An 18,076-nucleotide genomic window follows, 5' to 3' on the forward strand; every position below is an offset into this window, starting at 1 on the left:
ACCGTGCTTCGTGAGTTCAGGACAAAAAAAGCGGAACGCCTGCGACTGCGTCGTCTTGCCACAAGCTTCGCTTACCCCCATTTTCTCGACAGTGGAGTGTGAGTGAGTGAGTAAACCTTAATAAATATCCGGCAAATAGATGGTCTGGGTCTAGGCCGCGCCGGGGGCAGCAGAGAGACCCTGCCTCTCGGTAGCTTCCCGGGCTTGCTGGATGGCCCAAAGTTGGTCCTGAACATCAGAGCTAGTCAGTGCAGTTCTCCACCGCGCCCTTAGTTCATCCGGGGGGACTGCAATGCTCCTCTGAACTATTTTACAATCCCAGAGTATGTGTTCTAGGGTGGCTACTCATCATTACATAACTTACATTTGGCCTCGGGGTATAAATCTGGAAACATGCGGTTAAGATGTACCGGGTTCGTGTAAGTTCTAGTTTGAAGTCGCCTCCAGCCAACCGCCTGAGACCTGTTTAATTTTGGGTTAGGAGGTGGATATATACACCTCGACTTTCTGTAGAATTGGGTAATGTCACTGAATGAGAAAAGCCTAGCCCTATCCATCCGTTCCATCTCCTCCTCGGCCAGAGCCCCCCCTAGTCGGGCGCGGTTAGTGAGTCCTCGCGCAACACGATGGGCAGACTCGTTAAGGTTTGGGTTGGCGGTGGATTCGCAGTCTGTATGGGCTGGAAACCAGATGATTTCCTTGTCGTAATAATCCTCAGATGATATAAGTTTGGTTTCACTGTTTAGAATTTTTGCAGCTTCAACTGATATCCGTCCTCTGGCATAATTTCGTATAGCCGATTGAGAGTCGCTAATAATGTATCTATATTTGGGAGAAGCGATAGCCATAGCGATGGCAACCTCCTCCGCAACCGCAGAGACACTGGTTTTGATTGAACACGTGCGTACGCTTTCTTGCTTTGTATTAATTGCTACTGCTGTAAATGCTGGGTGATTTGAATATTCCGCGGCGTCCACGAACAGCGCTTCCTCATCATTGCCATAGGCTTTCAGTAGAGTTTTAGCTCTGCTCGTTCTCCTGCCCTGATTGAATTCCGGGTGCATATTTTTGGGTAAATTGGGGATTTTAATCCTGCTCCTGATCTCTCTGGTCAACGTAACCTTCGTTCCTTGCTGATTATGGTAATTTATTCGTAATTTGTCGAGTATGCTTCTGCCAGTCCAGCTGCCGGCGAGTCTTTCCAGCTGAGCTATCTGCTGAGCTTCGATCAATTCATCTAAGGTGTTATGCATGCCCAGCTGCATTAATCTCTCTGTACTGGTGCTGTCGCGAGCAAGCCTAGGGCCTGCTTAAAAGGTTTCCTTATGAGCGTATTGATTTTGTCCTTTTCTGCCTTGTACCAGTTAAGGTAAGCAGCTACGTAAATGATGTGGCTTATCGCAAAAGATTGAATGAGCCTAACAATGCTAGCCTCTTTCATTCCCTGATACTTGTTCGTGATTCTCCTAATCAGCCTAATAGCGTTGGTGACCTTGGTCCCGAGCTTTCTAAGGGTTTCGCCGTTAGTTCCTTTAGACTCAATATTGAGTCCCATGACCCTAATTTGTTCAACGATGGGGATGGCCCCGCCATTCTTTGTACGAATGTGTATGTCTTCGTACTCTCTCTCTTTGATGTACCCCTTGGGCGGCCTGCCCTTGAGGGTGGGTCTGTAAAGGAGAAGCTCTGATTTCTCTGGGGAGCATGCAAGCCCCGTGCCTGTAAGGTAATCCTCTACTTTACATACCGCTTCCTGTAATTTCTGTTCTCTCTCTCCATCACTGCCTTGCGAGATCCATATGGCAATGTCATCCGCGTACAAGGAATGATTGATTCCTTCGATGTCTTCGAGCTTTTCCGGCAATCCTATCATAATGAGGTTAAAGAGCATGGGCGATATCACGGAGCCCTGAGGCGTACCCGAACTGCCCATGTCCCTCACCTCTGACTTGAGTTCCCCCATCGTGAAGGTAGCCTTCCTATTCGTTAGGAAGTCTCGGATGTAATTGTAAGCCCTTTCTCCGAGGTTTAGGTGGCTGACCTGACTGAGTATGGCCGAATGTGCTGCTTTGTCGAATGCTTTCTTGAGATCCAACCTTAATGTAGCTCTGGTGGACCTCGTTTTACTATCTAGTATTTGATGCTTGATTTGCAGCATAACGTCCTGAGTAGAAAGACCAGCCCGAACGCCCAACATAGTATTTGGATATATTTCGTTTTCTTCCAGGTAATTGTTTACTCTGATAAAAAATGCGTGCTCCATAAGCTTTCCTGCGCAAAAGGTGAGAGATATGGGCCGCAGATTTGAAATATTAATTGATTTGACAGGTTTGGGAATAAGTATGACCTGGGCTTTCTTCCACTGTTGTGGTATAGAGCCCTTCGTCCAGCATTCGTTTATGTATTTCGTGATATTCTCTAATGCCTGATCATCCAGGTTTTTTAGCATCTTGTTATTAATTCTGTCTGGTCCCGGGGCCGATTTCGTATTGAGTTTTTGAAGCACTGCTCTAATCTCTTGTGTAGTGAAGTCCTCATCCATGGACACATTAGGCTTTCCTTTATATCGCCCATGCTCGACTATTGGGTTGGAGAGAAGTTATGTAGCGCTTGCCTTCGCGATGAGTTCATCTTCCTTCCCTTTGTGTCCATGCAAAAGTTTTCGCAAGTTATGTTTTTGGCATAGTTTTTGATTGTCTGGATCTAACAGGTATTTGAGTATACGCCAGGCCTGGCCAGCGCAAATCTGACCATCCATAGCATTGCAGAACTCATCCCATTGCTGTTTGCATAACTGTTTGCTATGCTCTTCAATCTTTTTGTTTAACTCAGCTATTCGCTTACGTAGACTCCTATTGTACTTTTGTTGACGCCATCTATATTGTAAAGACTGTTTCGCCTCCCACATATGTGCGAGCCGACTATCAATCTCCTCTACCGGTTGGTCCGGCGTGATAGTGTGAGTGGCTACGCTTACGTCTTGATGACGTCTCTAGCCCATTGTTCTATGTTTTCGATCGGCTCTTGCTTCCTGTCGTCTCTTATTTTGCGAAACTTATCCCAGTCGATCCATTTAACGGCTTTATTATTTTCGGCTTCTACGCTTTCTTCGATCTTGATTTCTATAATTCTATGATCACTCCCAAGGTCTTCGAACGTGTTTCTCCATTTGGCGGTTACCACCTTGTTGACGATTGTTAGATCCGGTGTGGTATCTCTGTTGAGTCCGGTTCCTATACGTGTAGGGGAGGCGGGCTCATTTACGAGCGTTAACTCTGTATCTTGAATGTCTTGCCATAGCATTTTGCCTTTTACTCTCGTATAACCATACCCCCAGGCACCGTGCGGGGCATTGAAGTCTCCCCCAATGATCAGAGGACTAGTCCCTGCCATCACCACAGCCTTTCTAAAGAGAGTTATGAAGCGCTGTCTTTTTTGGGTTGGATTACTATATAAATTTAGAATAAATATACTTGAGGATTTCCTCCATCTGGGGAGGAGCTTTATTAGCACGTGTTCAATGTCTGAGATTTGGGTTTCATGCCGAATCACCACTAGCCCTTTCCTCACTAGTGTAGTTAATGTTCTGTTATTCCAATTCGGGGGCCCGATAGCTTGGTATCCCGGCTGTTTCGCCAGTCCATGTGTTTCCTGATGAACCATATCCGGTTTAGTCTTGTTCTTAAGGTATTGTTGCAGGACAGCCTTTTTGGATTCGGAGCTCCTGCAATTCCACTGCCATATGATAAGGTCTCTTTTCTCACGCTTTCCCATCTTACGGTGGGGTTACCGCGGAGGGGGGGCGGAAGGAAGGAGGGCGCTCTTAAAACAATGTTAGTAAAGCCCCTTGATCTTGAAAGTAGCGACACTCTCCTCCGCGCGCGCGCTTTCCTCCTCAATTCTCCTCGCCCGCTGGCTGCGCGCGCTGCGCACGGCACGCTATTGCGCCTGTGCTCCCGCGGACGGGCTGCAGAATTCGATGGAGGTGCGTTATTTTGGGCCAGTTGCGCGCTCCAGTGGCGTAGAATATTTTGAAAAATGGTGATAACAGCATGGAGAATGCTGAAGGCAACGTTTATGATAAGGTTGGTTTCATCTTAAAGCCGTATGAATGACACACACTGATGTAAAAGGAGCTTTGAGGCGAGTTCTATACTCCAGTTATTTTTTCTGCCACATGATACGCTGCTTTACTTTTTGCATCTGATCTAGTATTGCTTGTGGCAGATCGCTCTATGTTTGGCAGTTTTTTCTTGTATGTGCACGCATGTGCACCGCAGGTATTATATTCAGTGTGCCTTCTTATAATTAATTACTGGCGAGAGCATCGTCCGTCCATGTGTTGCTCTCAATGTCAAAGTAGCTTTTGAGCTGTGGTTTCTGCATTGAATAGGACGGTTGCACAATTTCAGTGCGATGAAGCGGTGCCAGCAGCCACTCATCACCCACAATAACAGAAGCTGAGGAAAGGTATTTACAGATTATTCTTTAGGCGTCGGTGTCAATGAAGCTTAAAAAATACTCGGTATACCTATGGGAGAAGGTATTCTATATTTTTAGGCAAAAGATACGCCTCTGGAAAAGGTATTTTGATAGTTCACACCAACATACCGTTAAATTATGTAGTAGGATAGTTAAAATTGTGATTTTGATTAGACATCAGAAAAACATTTATCACACAAAAAACAAAAAGAATGGTCAGTAAGATGCTTTATTTTCGTGCATGCGCAGAAAACGTTATTTGACAAGATACAGATAACGTAGAAGAGTATCATATAATATTCAAAATGAGAAACAATGCTAGTGTACAAATATGTCATGCAGTACGGATGGCAGCTGAGAAAAAGACATGCCCAAGAAAACAACAGTAGTAACATTACACCATGGCACAAAACTACACCGTTTAATACATGATAAAGCAGCAACAGTGTGGCCGAAAGTTTACGGGCAATTCGTTCTTGCGCTAAGAGCTTGTCCTTTTCAAAAAGCGGCTCTGTTGCGATCAAAACGACACTCCACGTGTAAGAGATACCACGTTTTTATTTGAGCCGAGCCACTATTTGCAAAGAATATGCCATGCGCGAATGCTCAGGAGATTCGTTTCATACTGGGCGCGCATGCTCAATCGAGTCCTTAATTTTAAGAGCTCTATAGTTGGATACAGCCCAAGAACGAAGTGGCAAACACCCCTCAAAGCGTGTCTTCCAACCAAGGGTATCGACCGTTTGTCATGACGTCCTGCTTAATCCCCTAGCGTGACATCGCAGTTGGCTAGTACGAGCTTCTTCGAAATGCCATTAACCGCAACATCATTAATATTGGCCGCTGCCACTTACTGGATTGAAGGTAAATGAGTAAAAAGTTTTGAGTTTTGTCCGAGTGTAGTTGATGAAAAGCGCAAGTGACATTTACAAAATAGCTGTATATATGCAGTGAACATTGGTGAGCTTGGCTTCATAACACAAAAAGCTGGCTTAACTGGTATAAGTGGCGTAGCGAGTCTGACGCTTGACTGCTAAGCATTCTTCGAAGGCTTAGGTAAAGCATTCGACTTAATAGAGGCAGCTGGAGCCCCTTTACATCTTTCATAGTCACCATCACCTCACTTCATGGTAGACACTGCAACACGCATACCAATACTTTGCGAAAGCCATCACGCTTTCCTTGCGGTATCGTAAAAACTGCATAGCCATCATCACGCTTCTTGCTGCAGTTATATGCGCAGCAGCACGGCATAGCACCAGCAGACAGTGCTCGAAACAGCGTGCAATGTTAGCGCGCGACGTTCTCTACACGCCGAGCCAGCCGAGCTGAGGCGCAAAATGGCTCTAACGAAAAAGCAAAACACAAGCAAAACGCAAGCTCCGCTCGTTTCCAAGCGCAACGGCAGGGAGACCAATCATCGTGCAGGAAAACGCGCCCAAGGCCGTCTGTCACGGAAGGGACTCGCGAGGGGCGAGGAGGAGGCGAGGAGGTCGCGCGCCGGCGGCAAAGTACAAAGAGTGGCGGTACTTTCCTACATCAAGGGACTTTAAATGTTAGAAGAGCTAGAATTCCCAGCTGCTTGTAAATTTTGCAGATTCCCTGCCGAGCTGATCACAGGAGTGTTGTTGATTGGAGGCGATGGGGTTCTTCTCGGGATAAGTTCTGTTATCCTAGTATTAATTTCGGCCATATTGGCCTCCATTTTATCCAGCCTGCTCAAGATCACCGAGATTGCCAGCGAAAGATTGCTGGTAGCTTCTGCCTGTTCCTTAGCCGCCTTCTGCTGATGGGAAATTGCCTGGTTGAAGTTCTGGGTTTGAACCATAGCTGTGTCGCTGATCGCCTTTCTCTTGGGTGGAGGTGGAGTATTATCCTCTTCCATTCTAGTTTCTTAAATTACCTCCCGTCTCCCGGGGCTCGGGGATCGCGTTTCTTTGTTTGCCTGTTTTTTGTCCCTCTTAAGCTCCTGAATCTCCTTGGTTAACTGTGTTATTAGTTCTCTCAATTGTGCATTCTCTTTCTTTATCTCAGCTATTTCGTTAGTACTGTTAGAATTATGCGCAGTCCCTTCAGGTGTCCCAGGGCGCGGCCCTTTAACCGCATCTGACCAGCTCACCTTAGGCGTCATGGCCGGGTTTGCCTGTCTTCCCGGGACCTGGACCTGGATCTCGCCAGCGACCTGGATCGGGATCTGTCCTTAGTCGTTGCTCTGCCTCTGGACCTGGATCGGCCTCGCTCAGTAGGCCCGTCCGCGAAGCGAAGCTGCTGCTGCTGTTCTTCCTGTTGCTTGAATGCTTGTTCTTGGCGAAGCTATTCTCGGCGCTTGACTATATATGGTTTCTTGAACTTGGCTTTACAGATTTTGTCGGCCGTGTGGTGGTCCATCCCGCAAAACTGGCACCTAGGCTGACATGTGTGGTTGTTCCGGGTTGGCCTTGCCGCATCCCGCACATAGCTTATCCTCAGGCTTCGGACATACGTCACTTCTGTGTCCTAGTCTATTACACTGTTTGCAAAAATCAACTTGTTTCCTGTATAACGAGCATCTCGTGAGCACTCCTGCGTAATTCACGTACGAGGGAACCTTGTAACCCCCGAATAAAATTATCACAGTTATGGTGTTTCCCAGTCATTTGGCTGCGATCGCCGTCCGATTTCTTGGTGTAATAACGGCTGCCGTAATGTCTCTCGGGGAAACTTCGACAGGCACACCTCGGATGACTCCTTTAGCTGTAACGTCCGGGGCCGTTTCGTAGGCTCCAACTTCATATTCCTTGCCGTTGAACTTGATTATCTTGATGCACTGATACTTGTCCGCATGGTCCTGATTCGGAGTACTGACGACTATAATGTTCTGGAAATTGTTGGGGCAAATGGTATCCGCCTCCCGTTCATCGTAACGAATCCCTGCCGCCTCATAGATGGTTTGTCCTAGGTGTAGTAGGCTTAGCTGGGATAACTGCAGCCCTCCTCTTGGTCTGATCACAATCTTGTAGTCTCCCATAGGTAGTTTAGGCATCTTGCTGGCCCTATTAAGTTGCGAGATTATCTTGGCTCCGCTCGCCTTGGGAAGTCAGCTAGGGCTAGCGCTAGGCATGGCACGTTTCGCTTCTTCCTTGGCCCGTCTTTTATATCTAACGACTTTCCAGCCGTTATCGTCCTCCATTTCCTGTCGAATATCGTCGTCGCTTCGGTCAACAATCTGCATTCTTGATAACATGTCGCCGCCTAGGCTCAGGAAAGCCGAGGCCTGAATCACGCTCGGCCACCGAGGCGGCGCGAAAGAATGGCGTGGGTTTCAGCCGTAAAATCACCAAAAATCGTTGCCCACCTCCGAATCGGGTATCCGCAGATTCCGGGTGAGAATCTGAGTTGATTGGTGCCAAAATTTGGGCGATCCTTGATGATTTGCGCTGCGAAATCATGTGAAGAACACGGAGCCGACAGTGGAAGGGATGGTGATTTTTTGTTATCACTTCGTTGGCAATGTTGAAGAGCCGTTCCACCGAAGTGCTTGACGGTGTTGCCGTGTTGTACTTGAGGAAAATTTGGTTCAATCCCTCGAAGTTCTTCATCTGCGACTGCGGGTATTCAACTGGTATACCAGCAAGGACCGCGACAGCTCATCCTGTGCCTCGGCAAGAAAGGTTCGCAGCCCGTGAGGACGTGAGGACTGAAAACTTTCCATGCGCTGCGAAGTCCCTCGAGTGGCTCTGCGGTCCTGACTTCATAGCTTCTTTTCGGCAGGCCGGCATGCCGGCATGGAGGAAAGAAACTACAGGAAGAAACGTCACGTGACAATCTTGAAGCCTAGCAATAAAAACATACAACATAGATCTCACGAAAAAAATGCCTCACAGTCACGTGACAAGCAAGCGGTAGTTCTTTGTGCCTCACGGGGTCGCCCATCCGCCCTGCGTGACGTGCTGCGTACGTGCGTGCGTCTGCTTAATGCCGTGGAACGTTTACAGAAAGAACGCCGTTCCCTCTGGCATACCTTCATAAACGTAACGAGTTGCCGTTACAGTTCCACCGAACCTAAATGGAACGGTGGCGTTACTCCTTTCCTCCCAAAAGTAATTAGTTCCAGGAACGCCGTTCCTTGGAACGCCTTCCGCACAACACTGTGCACAGTACACGGGCGTTTTTTTTTTTTTTTTCATTTTGCCCCCAACGAAATGTGGCCGCCGTTTCCGGGATGCTGTCCCGCGCACTCGGGTGTAGCCGCGCAACGTCAGAGTCTCTGCGCCACCACGGCGGGTTAAACAATATGCTAGGATAGGTTAAGAACCATGGCTATGAAATGAGGATTTTCTGCTTGTATATCATATATCCATTCACTGAAGTGTCTATACCTCACGGAGTGTATGAAGCACATTCAGAACTAAGTAAGGCAGAGGTTAATTGGAAGCTGTAAGTGAATAACACTAGTACAACAAGATGTTACTCAGGAGGCAACGTTTCGACACGCAGCCCTAATGAAGACAAATGTCCCTGTTGACATGGCCAGCGTTGACACATCACAAGCATACCTATACAGAGTTAGCCTCCAACAGAAATGCTACGTTCTGTGACCAAAAAAGCACTGACATGTTAATGAAGAAATGTGGCCCCATGTAACACATCGAGACTTTGAGCAGCGATGCGCAGGCCATAAAATATCGTTTTTCTTCAGCTCTAAAGTATGTATGCGTAATGGTTACCTTCTATTTTTGCTTTCGCACATGTCTATATATTTTAGGTTACATTGATTATAACCGTGCTTTTTATGCAGGCACTATAAATGATCTTCGAAAGTTATATCCACTCGCAACAAACACTCCATCAGACGGCAATCACCAAGACACAGATGAGCAAGCAAGTAGTAGTGGGTTCGCTGCACTTGGTGAAAAAGCTTTAGAGGTAAGAAATATCATAATATACTAGATTTATATATTTATTTATTTGCGGCACGCGCTCCGAATTTTAGACATTGTTCGCGGACGCACTGTGCTTTCTACGCGCTTTGGACAGATTTGAACCATATTGTACTAGAATGCTTACTTTCTCCACTTTCCAATGACACCTAGTAGTATCGCCTAGCGTGAAGCGTTACCTAACGGCAATGAAAACAGAAGGACCAAGAAACTGCGTTTTTACTGTACTAGCCTCCGTTGTACGGCGTTTCCGGCAAAAATGTTCGACATAACAAAATGAAGTTTGCTGGGCCTTTAAATGAAATGTTATACGAGGTTTCTATGAAGAGATATTGCGCCTAAAGTGTGGAAATTTATATTGGCTCCAATGAAAATGGGCAAGACAATATATGTTTATGAATTACTAACTTTTTTTTTTCTTTTCAAGGCAGACCAAGAATATTTAGTGGTTTTCTAGGCTACAGTATGCTTATCTATGCGAAGTTGTTTTTCGTTGTGATGAACATTTCATGAGTTATTATTATTTCAAATTGGCTATTTATGGCAATACTTGGTTACGCATTACCGAAGAGGCGACAAAACAATTCAAGCTGGAACTCTGAAATTTTCAATAATCTAGTAGCAAGCCCTTCACTCGAATTATATGAAGAGAAACTTGTCTTATGTTTATTGGGGATTATACAGGGGAGCAGTAAACCTACCTAATTTTTCTGCCGGCCAGGTCCATGCAAATTGACATTATTTTTCATGTACACGGTAATTCACAACGAGTGTTGCATATTAATACAGCCATAGAGTGTCTTGTAATTACTAGCAATAGCCTTTTTTACTTAAAAGTGCTTGAAACAAAAGATTTCCAATAAATAATAAATATCACTGGAGTATTTTGGAGGGAGCGCCATCGGCGCAAAACAAAACATATAAAGCTGTTTCACGTCATTTGCAACATTTGTCAAATGTGGCGCCACTAAACATTACAAAGCGAGCAAAACGCGGATGGATTCTTTCTCGAGATTTGAGTGTTGTTTTACTCAGTCTAGTCGCCGCGCGTACTCCACATTCCCACAACCAACGTGTCTGCAACCACGCCTTCAATTTGGTCCTACGGTGGCTCAGCAAAAAAAAAAAGGTGATTAAGCGCCGTGCACCATCCATCATGAGTACATGCCAGCTAGCCAGCAGGTCAGCAGGTCAGTCCGGTACATACACTATCCAAATAAACTACTATACTAGGCCAATCGTGGCTTCCACATTCTCAAAATAATAATTAACCTAATTAAACTACACAAACTACACAAACTACACAATTGCACCGTGTCACCCCGCACGTATGTACAATACCCGTCGTGGTTTCTTGGTTCACATCATAAAGGTTTGGTTTGTTTTGGTGCATATATGTGTAGCACAACCCACTACGGGGGATTGGCCATGAATCGGGCGACAGTAGGTAGAAAAGGGAAGAATACTTAAACGGGATTTTCTTATTTAAGAATGAGATATGAAATAAATTCTAATCATAAATATCAATTTTCATGTATTATCTTAAAATTTGAAGTTAATACTTTTGTTTTCAGGTAGGCTTGGTCCACAAACTGCAAATATTCATCTTTTTCTTCGTCTGTGGCGCTCCTAATATTGGGGATACTTGAAGCTTCGATAGAAATTTTCATCAGCGCGTCGACATGGGCCGGCGTCATGTGACATCTGATGTTAACAGCCTGTTTATGGTGGAAAAGCTTCTTTCAACGGCCGCAATTCCTACGAGAAGAAGCAGTATCATCATTGCAGCTGATGACAAAGTGGGGAACATTCTTTTTCTCCCGACCTCACAGGCAAGCATTAGCAGTGCTCGCTGGGAAGCCAGCTCTCCAGGATACCTTTTGTAAATTCTTTCATTCTCCAGTCTAGTCGTTCGGATCTCAACAATAACGAGAGAAATGTGCCACATGTTAAATTTTACAACTGCACACAGAGGTAGTGCTCGTACTGTCCGTATAGTGCATATGAGTACGTTGACTTAAAAATGGAAAAACAGAAAGACCAAACATGAATCTCACATCTCATTCACGCGCAAGCGTTTACCACGACGTCAAGGATTCTCCACGCCCTGCAGGTCGCAGTGCTGCACTGTCGTCTGCGCTTGAACATCAAAATTGGGCCTCAAAATGAAGGCAACATAACGTCCACCTCCGCAAAGAGTAAATATTAAGGCGATTACCACAGTGCGTGGATTCACGTAATTTGTTTACAGGATGAGTGCCTGTACGAGGGTTGGTCCGGAATAAATTTTTTTTTTGGGGGGGGGGGAGGTGTCGAGATCCTCCTGGGGAGGTGTTGAGGGGGGTGTTAGGGGAGGGCGGTGTATTAATCCCTGTTTTCCAGTATCAGGTTTTCACCTAAGGGCGAAAACCGCGCCAGTACACCTACATCGCATTCCGGTTTGAGCAATTACATTCGTTTGCAGTTTTTTATGTCAGACTCTGGGGAGATGTATTGAAGGCATGCGATGTGATTGTTTTGTTTCATGACATCTACTTATGGGTTGCCATTTTTAAAATTCTCAGGAACAATTTAGTCAAGAACGTAAGGCCTGGTATGAGTAGCTTTAGTGATTGAATAACGTAGCAGTACAGTCCGCATATGCGGCATACATAAGCACATAGTATAGATATGCTAAATATATCTGGAAACCCAAGGCGATGGCAACGGCGACGAAGACAGCGAAAATTAGCTGGGAGTGTCCATATACTTGATATCGGAATAAAAAAAAGCGCATCTGGGAAGATCGATGGGACTGAGATAGGTAGATAGAAAATTTTAATGATAAGAATTTAAGGGAGGTCGGCCTGAGGTGCATTCCTCTAGCCAGCTACTCTGCGTTGGGGGAAGTGGAGAGGGAAAGAAAGAGGGAAGAAGCGCATTACAGGTGACGCTGACGAGAGAAGGAGGATGTAAAACATATGGCAAGCAGTTTGGTAAAGTCAAAGCCTACAGTCCAAGCCCATACTTTTTAAGAAGTCGAGTAACACCTGGATGGCCTTAAAACTCGATTGAACGTCTGGCTGAGTCTAAATTAACGTCCTCCGACAACAGTGGGCTGTCGAGGCGCATAAGGTCATTGCTCAACTTTTGACGCTCTTCCACGTACTGAGGGCAGTCGCAAAGCACATCACCCATAGTCTCATTCACGTTGCATCGCTCACAGCCTGAAGACTCGGTGCGTCACATGAGGTGCATGTACCCCCGCGTTAGTCTGTGCATAAGACTGGCACAGCTGGGTTGAGTTTTCGGTGGTAGCCTAAATTTTATGGTAGGGACGAATCTCTGGAGTCGTCTGTAGGGATTATCCGGATTGTCCCAGTGCTTTTCTGTCGCTCTTCGGATGACACTTGAGAGAAGGTAGTTGGAATCCGCTCTTGAAAAAGGAATTGTAAGCAGTGACTCTGGTTCTTCAAGTGCTTTCTTTGCTTTGGTATCGGCCAGTTCGTTGCCGTGTATACCGTAGTGACTGGGAATCCATTAAAATGTAATGCGGTTCCCGTTCTCTTCCACTAGAGTGTATAGCTCGGCAGTTTGGAGAGCCAACTATCTGAAATAGCTTTCTTTCATTACAACTCTAAGTAGTTGCAGAGCGGATTTGTCGTCACTGTCCATGCTTGAGGAGGCTGTCGCTAAATATAGTGAACTGTCTTAGAGCACCGCATGGGCTCGGGCTTACTCGAAAGCCCGAGCCCGGCCCAGGTAGGGCAGTTTTTTCAGGGGCTCGGGCCGGGCTCGGGCATGGCATGTGCTTTTTGACCCGGGCCCGGGCCGGGCTCTAGTTTTTTGACGCGGGCCCGGGCCATGCTCGGATTTTCTGGTGGTGTGCACGTAACTTGCAGCGAGTTATCCTCGCACGTCTCGACTCTGAAAACACGTCTTTTTCGGTCTCAGGCACGGTTTCGGGCCAGTTTCGAGCCGGGATGGTGCCGGGCTCGTGCCTAAGGTAAAGGGGTGGCGGGCCGGGTCGGGCAGGTAACATGGCCAGGGCCCGCGTCTGTATACACATTCACCAAGGGGTCACATTCTTTCGATAAATATTCAAGTGTTCAATGTCTCAGACCCCCAATAGGTATTCGCAATTTTTTAAAATTCTGGGAATAGGTAGACGCACCCTTATTTTGGACATCACTCATGGGGGCATACGTGGAAGGTCAGCTGGGGCAACTTATAATGGTATGGCAGACTCCTTGCATTTAATGGCGATTGAAAAAGTGGAGTCCGGCCGTATGTCAGGAACAGTCGATAAAGGGTGGTGTCGGTGACAGCACAGCAGCCGCGAAATTACTCGAAGAGGTTCGCATCGTAGATATACAGGCAAAGGGGTGACGCGCTTCGTCAATTGTATCATCACTTGAGGTGCAACGTGGAACGCCTACACATGTTCTCAGCATCTGTGCCTGGGCACTTTCAGCGTACGCCAACATGACGGGACAATACCTCATAAAACTGGCAGGGTGCATGAATGCAGCCGACGAAGAGAGCCTGGTACAGCCGGAGTAGCGAATGCTCAGACGGGCCCCACTTCATACCTGCCTGAAAGCGAAAAACTTGAGCAGTCCAGTTAATTTTCTTTTTGACATTGCCACATGCTTCGACCATGAAACACCGGGGTCAACGACAACACTGAGGTATCTGTGGTGGGTCGCATATGAGACGGCATTGACATTGATAATAATTGGTTACCGACACAAAAGCTTCCGTGTGAACGTTATCGCAGTGCACTTACCAGGGGCTAGTTACAGTCCCTGACACCGAGACAGAAACAGCTCACTGCAATCTTGCACGGTTTTGCAGTCGCATGACTGTGGGCGCCCATATGCATATATCGTCGGTGTAGGTACTCATGCGTACTGTATCAGAAAACAATTCCGCCAACCCAAAAATTGGAGGACGCCTAAGCTTCGCCATTAAGAGTAGAACGCGATAGCGTTATCGGGACCGGTTTGCATCGCGTCATTCGCATCCGGCCAGTAGGCTTCATTCACTACAACACAGAACGTGGGAAAACCAGCTTACAAAGACCAAGCTTACACCGATCCCCTTAAAGTCGACTTCACTTTGGAACAGAGATGCATTGCTGGGAAGACGCGCTTCCAGGGACAATATATGTCGTCTTGTATTAAAATGTGAAGGCCCAAGGACCTTTTTTTATTATGTTAATAATTGTTTGCTATTGCCCCAACGGGCGCGCATGCCCAATAGGCATTTGGCAGGCCAAATCTCCGTTTGACCTGCCGAAGATGCCAGCGCCATCTTCATAAGATTTTCGCAAGTGAGCTGGTGTTATGGTAGAAATGCTGGCAAGAGAGGTTTGTGTTTGAGTTTCCTCGTAGCAGAATTATGTTTTCTCGTACATTCAAATAACAGTCCGACGCCACCATGTCTGTAGGTTGTGCTGAAGTTGTAGTTTACATTTTTCTCGCAAATTTCACTGTGAGAAATTCAAATTTTGTTCACTAACCCCTTGCACCACGACGAAAGGCCTGCGCGGTCGGGGTGGTTGGGAATGATCTGCTCCTGCTCTAACACCTTGCGCCACGCGGAGGGCCTGCGCGGTCGGAGTGGTAGCAGATAATTTTCTCCGCCATGGACGCCGACATGCACGCCGACACGGGGTTTGTCGGCGTCACTGCGACACGGGACCCTTTACCCTGTCGCGTTAATAAGTGCAACATTGAAAAGGGTCGAGATGAGCACTCCTCCTTGAGGCACTCCACGGACCACAACGTGTCTTCTCGTTTCGCTATCATTCGTGGACATGGAGACTGTGTGACCATCTAGGTAATTTGCAATCCACATGTGGATACGGCCGCCAATGCCCAAATTACTTAGGACATGAAGAATGGCTTCGCGCAGTACATTGTCATCGACTTCTTTTATGTCTAAGAAAACTTTTCCTACAAGTCGGTGTCCCCTCTTTTCGTGCTCGATCGTGGACACGAGATCAATGGCCCCCATCTATAGCAGGTCGTCCGCGTCTAAATGCGGTCATCATTTCAGGGTAAAGTTCATTGTTTTCCATAAACCATTCTAATCTAGTGAGCACCATCCATTACATTACCTTACTGACACAGCTACCTAAAGCAACTGGCCGGTAAGATTACATTTTGTAAGGCGCTTTTCCTGGCTATAAGGAGGGCCACCAAATGGCTGGTTTTCCATTGCTTCGGGGCTTTACTGGATAACCACGTGATGTTATAGTACGACAGCAAGCCTTTCTGAACTTCTACGACAAGGTGGCATAGAGTAGTATATGAAATACCGTCAGGTCCAGGTGCATAGAATCGTCTCGCAGCAGTAAGTGCAGCGTCCAATTCCGGCATCATGAAAGGAATGTCAAGACAAGCTTCTTTGAGAGGTGGCGCGAGTCGATCCAAAGTTAGACATGTCAAACTATCTGTACTGGTGACTCTCTTGTAGAAGTCTTAGGCGACCTGCACTTCTGTCAGAGATTGGGGATGTGCTAGAGCAGAGAAAGGGTGTTTTTGCTTAGGAGGGGCGCGAAGACTTCGTACTATAAGCCAGATCCTAGAAAGTCGCTTTAGAGGATCCAGCGACGAACAGAAGGTCCTCCATTGTTGCTTTGTTACTTTTTGAAGGTGACGCCGTATTTTTCCTTGAGCTCGTTGGCACAAGACAAGGGCTAATGGAGATTTCATTCCCCTTTACTTCCTTTCCGCTCGATGACGGATCAAGCGGAGCATTCATATTCAATATCAATCACCGTTCTGCATGTAAGTGGACTGATAGCTTTGATGTCTTCTGCACTGACGATGCAATGATGTCTTCTCTATCAGATGGTGAAGTGCCGGCGCCGCAATACTCTTTGACACATGTAGAAAATGTGGACCAATCAGTGCAGCATACAGCAGACGCAGTTGATTGCGCAAACCATTTTATCTCCACAAATGTTGGTATATGATCGTTCCCATGCGTTTCTACATCCGAGCACCAGCTGACAGAGGGCAGGAGGCTCTGAGATACAATATTGAGGTATAAGCAACCGCCGTAGGAAGTTCCGCAGGTGTAAGTGGGATACCCATCGTTAATGACAGTCAGACCTTCAATGTCTATGAAATCCGTCAAGTTCCTGCCCCGACAATTCGTTGCGGTACTTCCGCAGTAAGAATGGTGAGCATTGAAGTCTCCAATAACAATGTAAGGCCCTGGGTAACCTTGTAACAAAGTGGATAGGTAGGAGAGGTCAAGTCTTTCTGGGAGGTATGTAGGCGCTATTGGATCTTGCCGTTGAGTGCGGGAGTTCGGCGATGTGAGGAGGACTTTGAGAACTGGAGGTTTATTTACATTATGCGCAGGATTATAACAAAGCAGATAACAGTAAAAGAGTCATCGTTATGGCCGGTAGAAAATCGGACGCTGTGGCCCACGGCTAGAAGAACCACCTTCCTCTCGATATGTCTCTATCTTTTAACCCCTTCGGTCTCTCGGGGTCACGTCATGTTCAGCCAATTGTCGAGTCCGCTCAGGTGTCGTCATTTTATCCAATCGTAGGGGCCCGCGGAAGTGGAGTCATAATCTGCCAATGGAGACGCTCCAAGGGCTCCATTGTCCGACGGTGGCCTTCGTCCAACATTTCCCCCTCGCCTGGTAGGCGCTCAGATGGCTGTAGGTCCCGGGTGGCTGTCGAACAGCATTTCAGAGTAGCAAAGCAACTTTGCTTGGAACTGGCTCAACCACCTTGAAATGTGACACCCTCCCGTTTGACTTTCGGGAAGAGTCAAGCCGAGGGGAGACAAAAGCTCCACGCGTGGCACATGAGTGGGGATAATCAACCAGTTTGACGAGACCGATATCACGGTCGACGCGCCCCTGCGCACCAGGATCGATAAGTGACAGCGAGCGGTTGAGTTAGGAGAACTTGACGGATGTTTGTTAATTGTCCGTATCTAACAGCGCCTATGATCGGAAACACATTTAGATTACGTTTTAGTGTCACACACACATATTCATTGCTGTCATGTGGAATGATCGTATTCCGAACAAACGCAATGTCGCTGAATATACAGATTAATGCTTTGCTCTTGTGGCCATCTTCACGTGAACATAGCTTAACAATTTCGACCAAGAAATTATAAGGAGCAAATGGGGTGACACGCGCATGATCACCTACGCCTGAGAAACTTCTTAACGTTATGGCGCTAAACATAACCATTTCGGCATTTTACTGAAGGAAATCATCTCAAAAACCACTTGTCATAGTAATATACAAGGAACATGTAAACATTGTGCACACTGCTGTCTTTTTGATGCAGTTCCTACGGGAAAGACCAATCACGTATCTGTGGAAACGTTCAAGTACTTTCAACGTAAGTAATCCGTGCATCTGCTTGAAGTCTGAATTTCAAGTGAATGGACCAGGTAGAACTCTCGAGCGCACACTACAGTGCTACTATCATGTGCCTGCAAGGTGAGTGTACTGTCCGTCTCTTCAATAGACCAATGCCACCGGCCAGTTTCACAACGTCACCGCTGCCGCGGTGCATGCTTGTACTATCCGGCTGCTCCAGCCGCCCGGCGTGCCTGTGCGTCCTGTTTCCGAGCGATTTTTGCAATGTTTATGGTTCGTGTAGAGCCATAGTGTGATGGGAGGATTCACCTGCTGCGTGCCTGGG

At 46.8% G+C, this 18,076-nt stretch overlaps 1 long non-coding RNA gene across 2 annotated transcripts in view; it reads left to right on the plus strand.

The window, feature by feature from the left end:
• LOC119453410 (uncharacterized) overlaps nucleotides 1–17,865 on the plus strand; it is a 30,224-nt gene extending 12,359 nt beyond the window's left edge. For both annotated transcript variants that reach the window (XR_007466855.1, XR_005192291.2), the window contains exons 6-7: nucleotides 9,260–9,387; nucleotides 17,717–17,865. This is a non-coding gene — a long non-coding RNA (uncharacterized LOC119453410). The remainder of the gene's footprint in view (nucleotides 1–9,259; nucleotides 9,388–17,716) is intronic.
• The last annotated feature ends 211 nt before the right edge of the window (nucleotides 17,866–18,076 follow it).

The sequence above is a fragment of the Dermacentor silvarum genome, chromosome 5, assembly GCF_013339745.2.
Source record: "Dermacentor silvarum isolate Dsil-2018 chromosome 5, BIME_Dsil_1.4, whole genome shotgun sequence".
In the NCBI taxonomy this organism is placed as follows: domain Eukaryota; kingdom Metazoa; phylum Arthropoda; class Arachnida; order Ixodida; family Ixodidae; genus Dermacentor; species Dermacentor silvarum.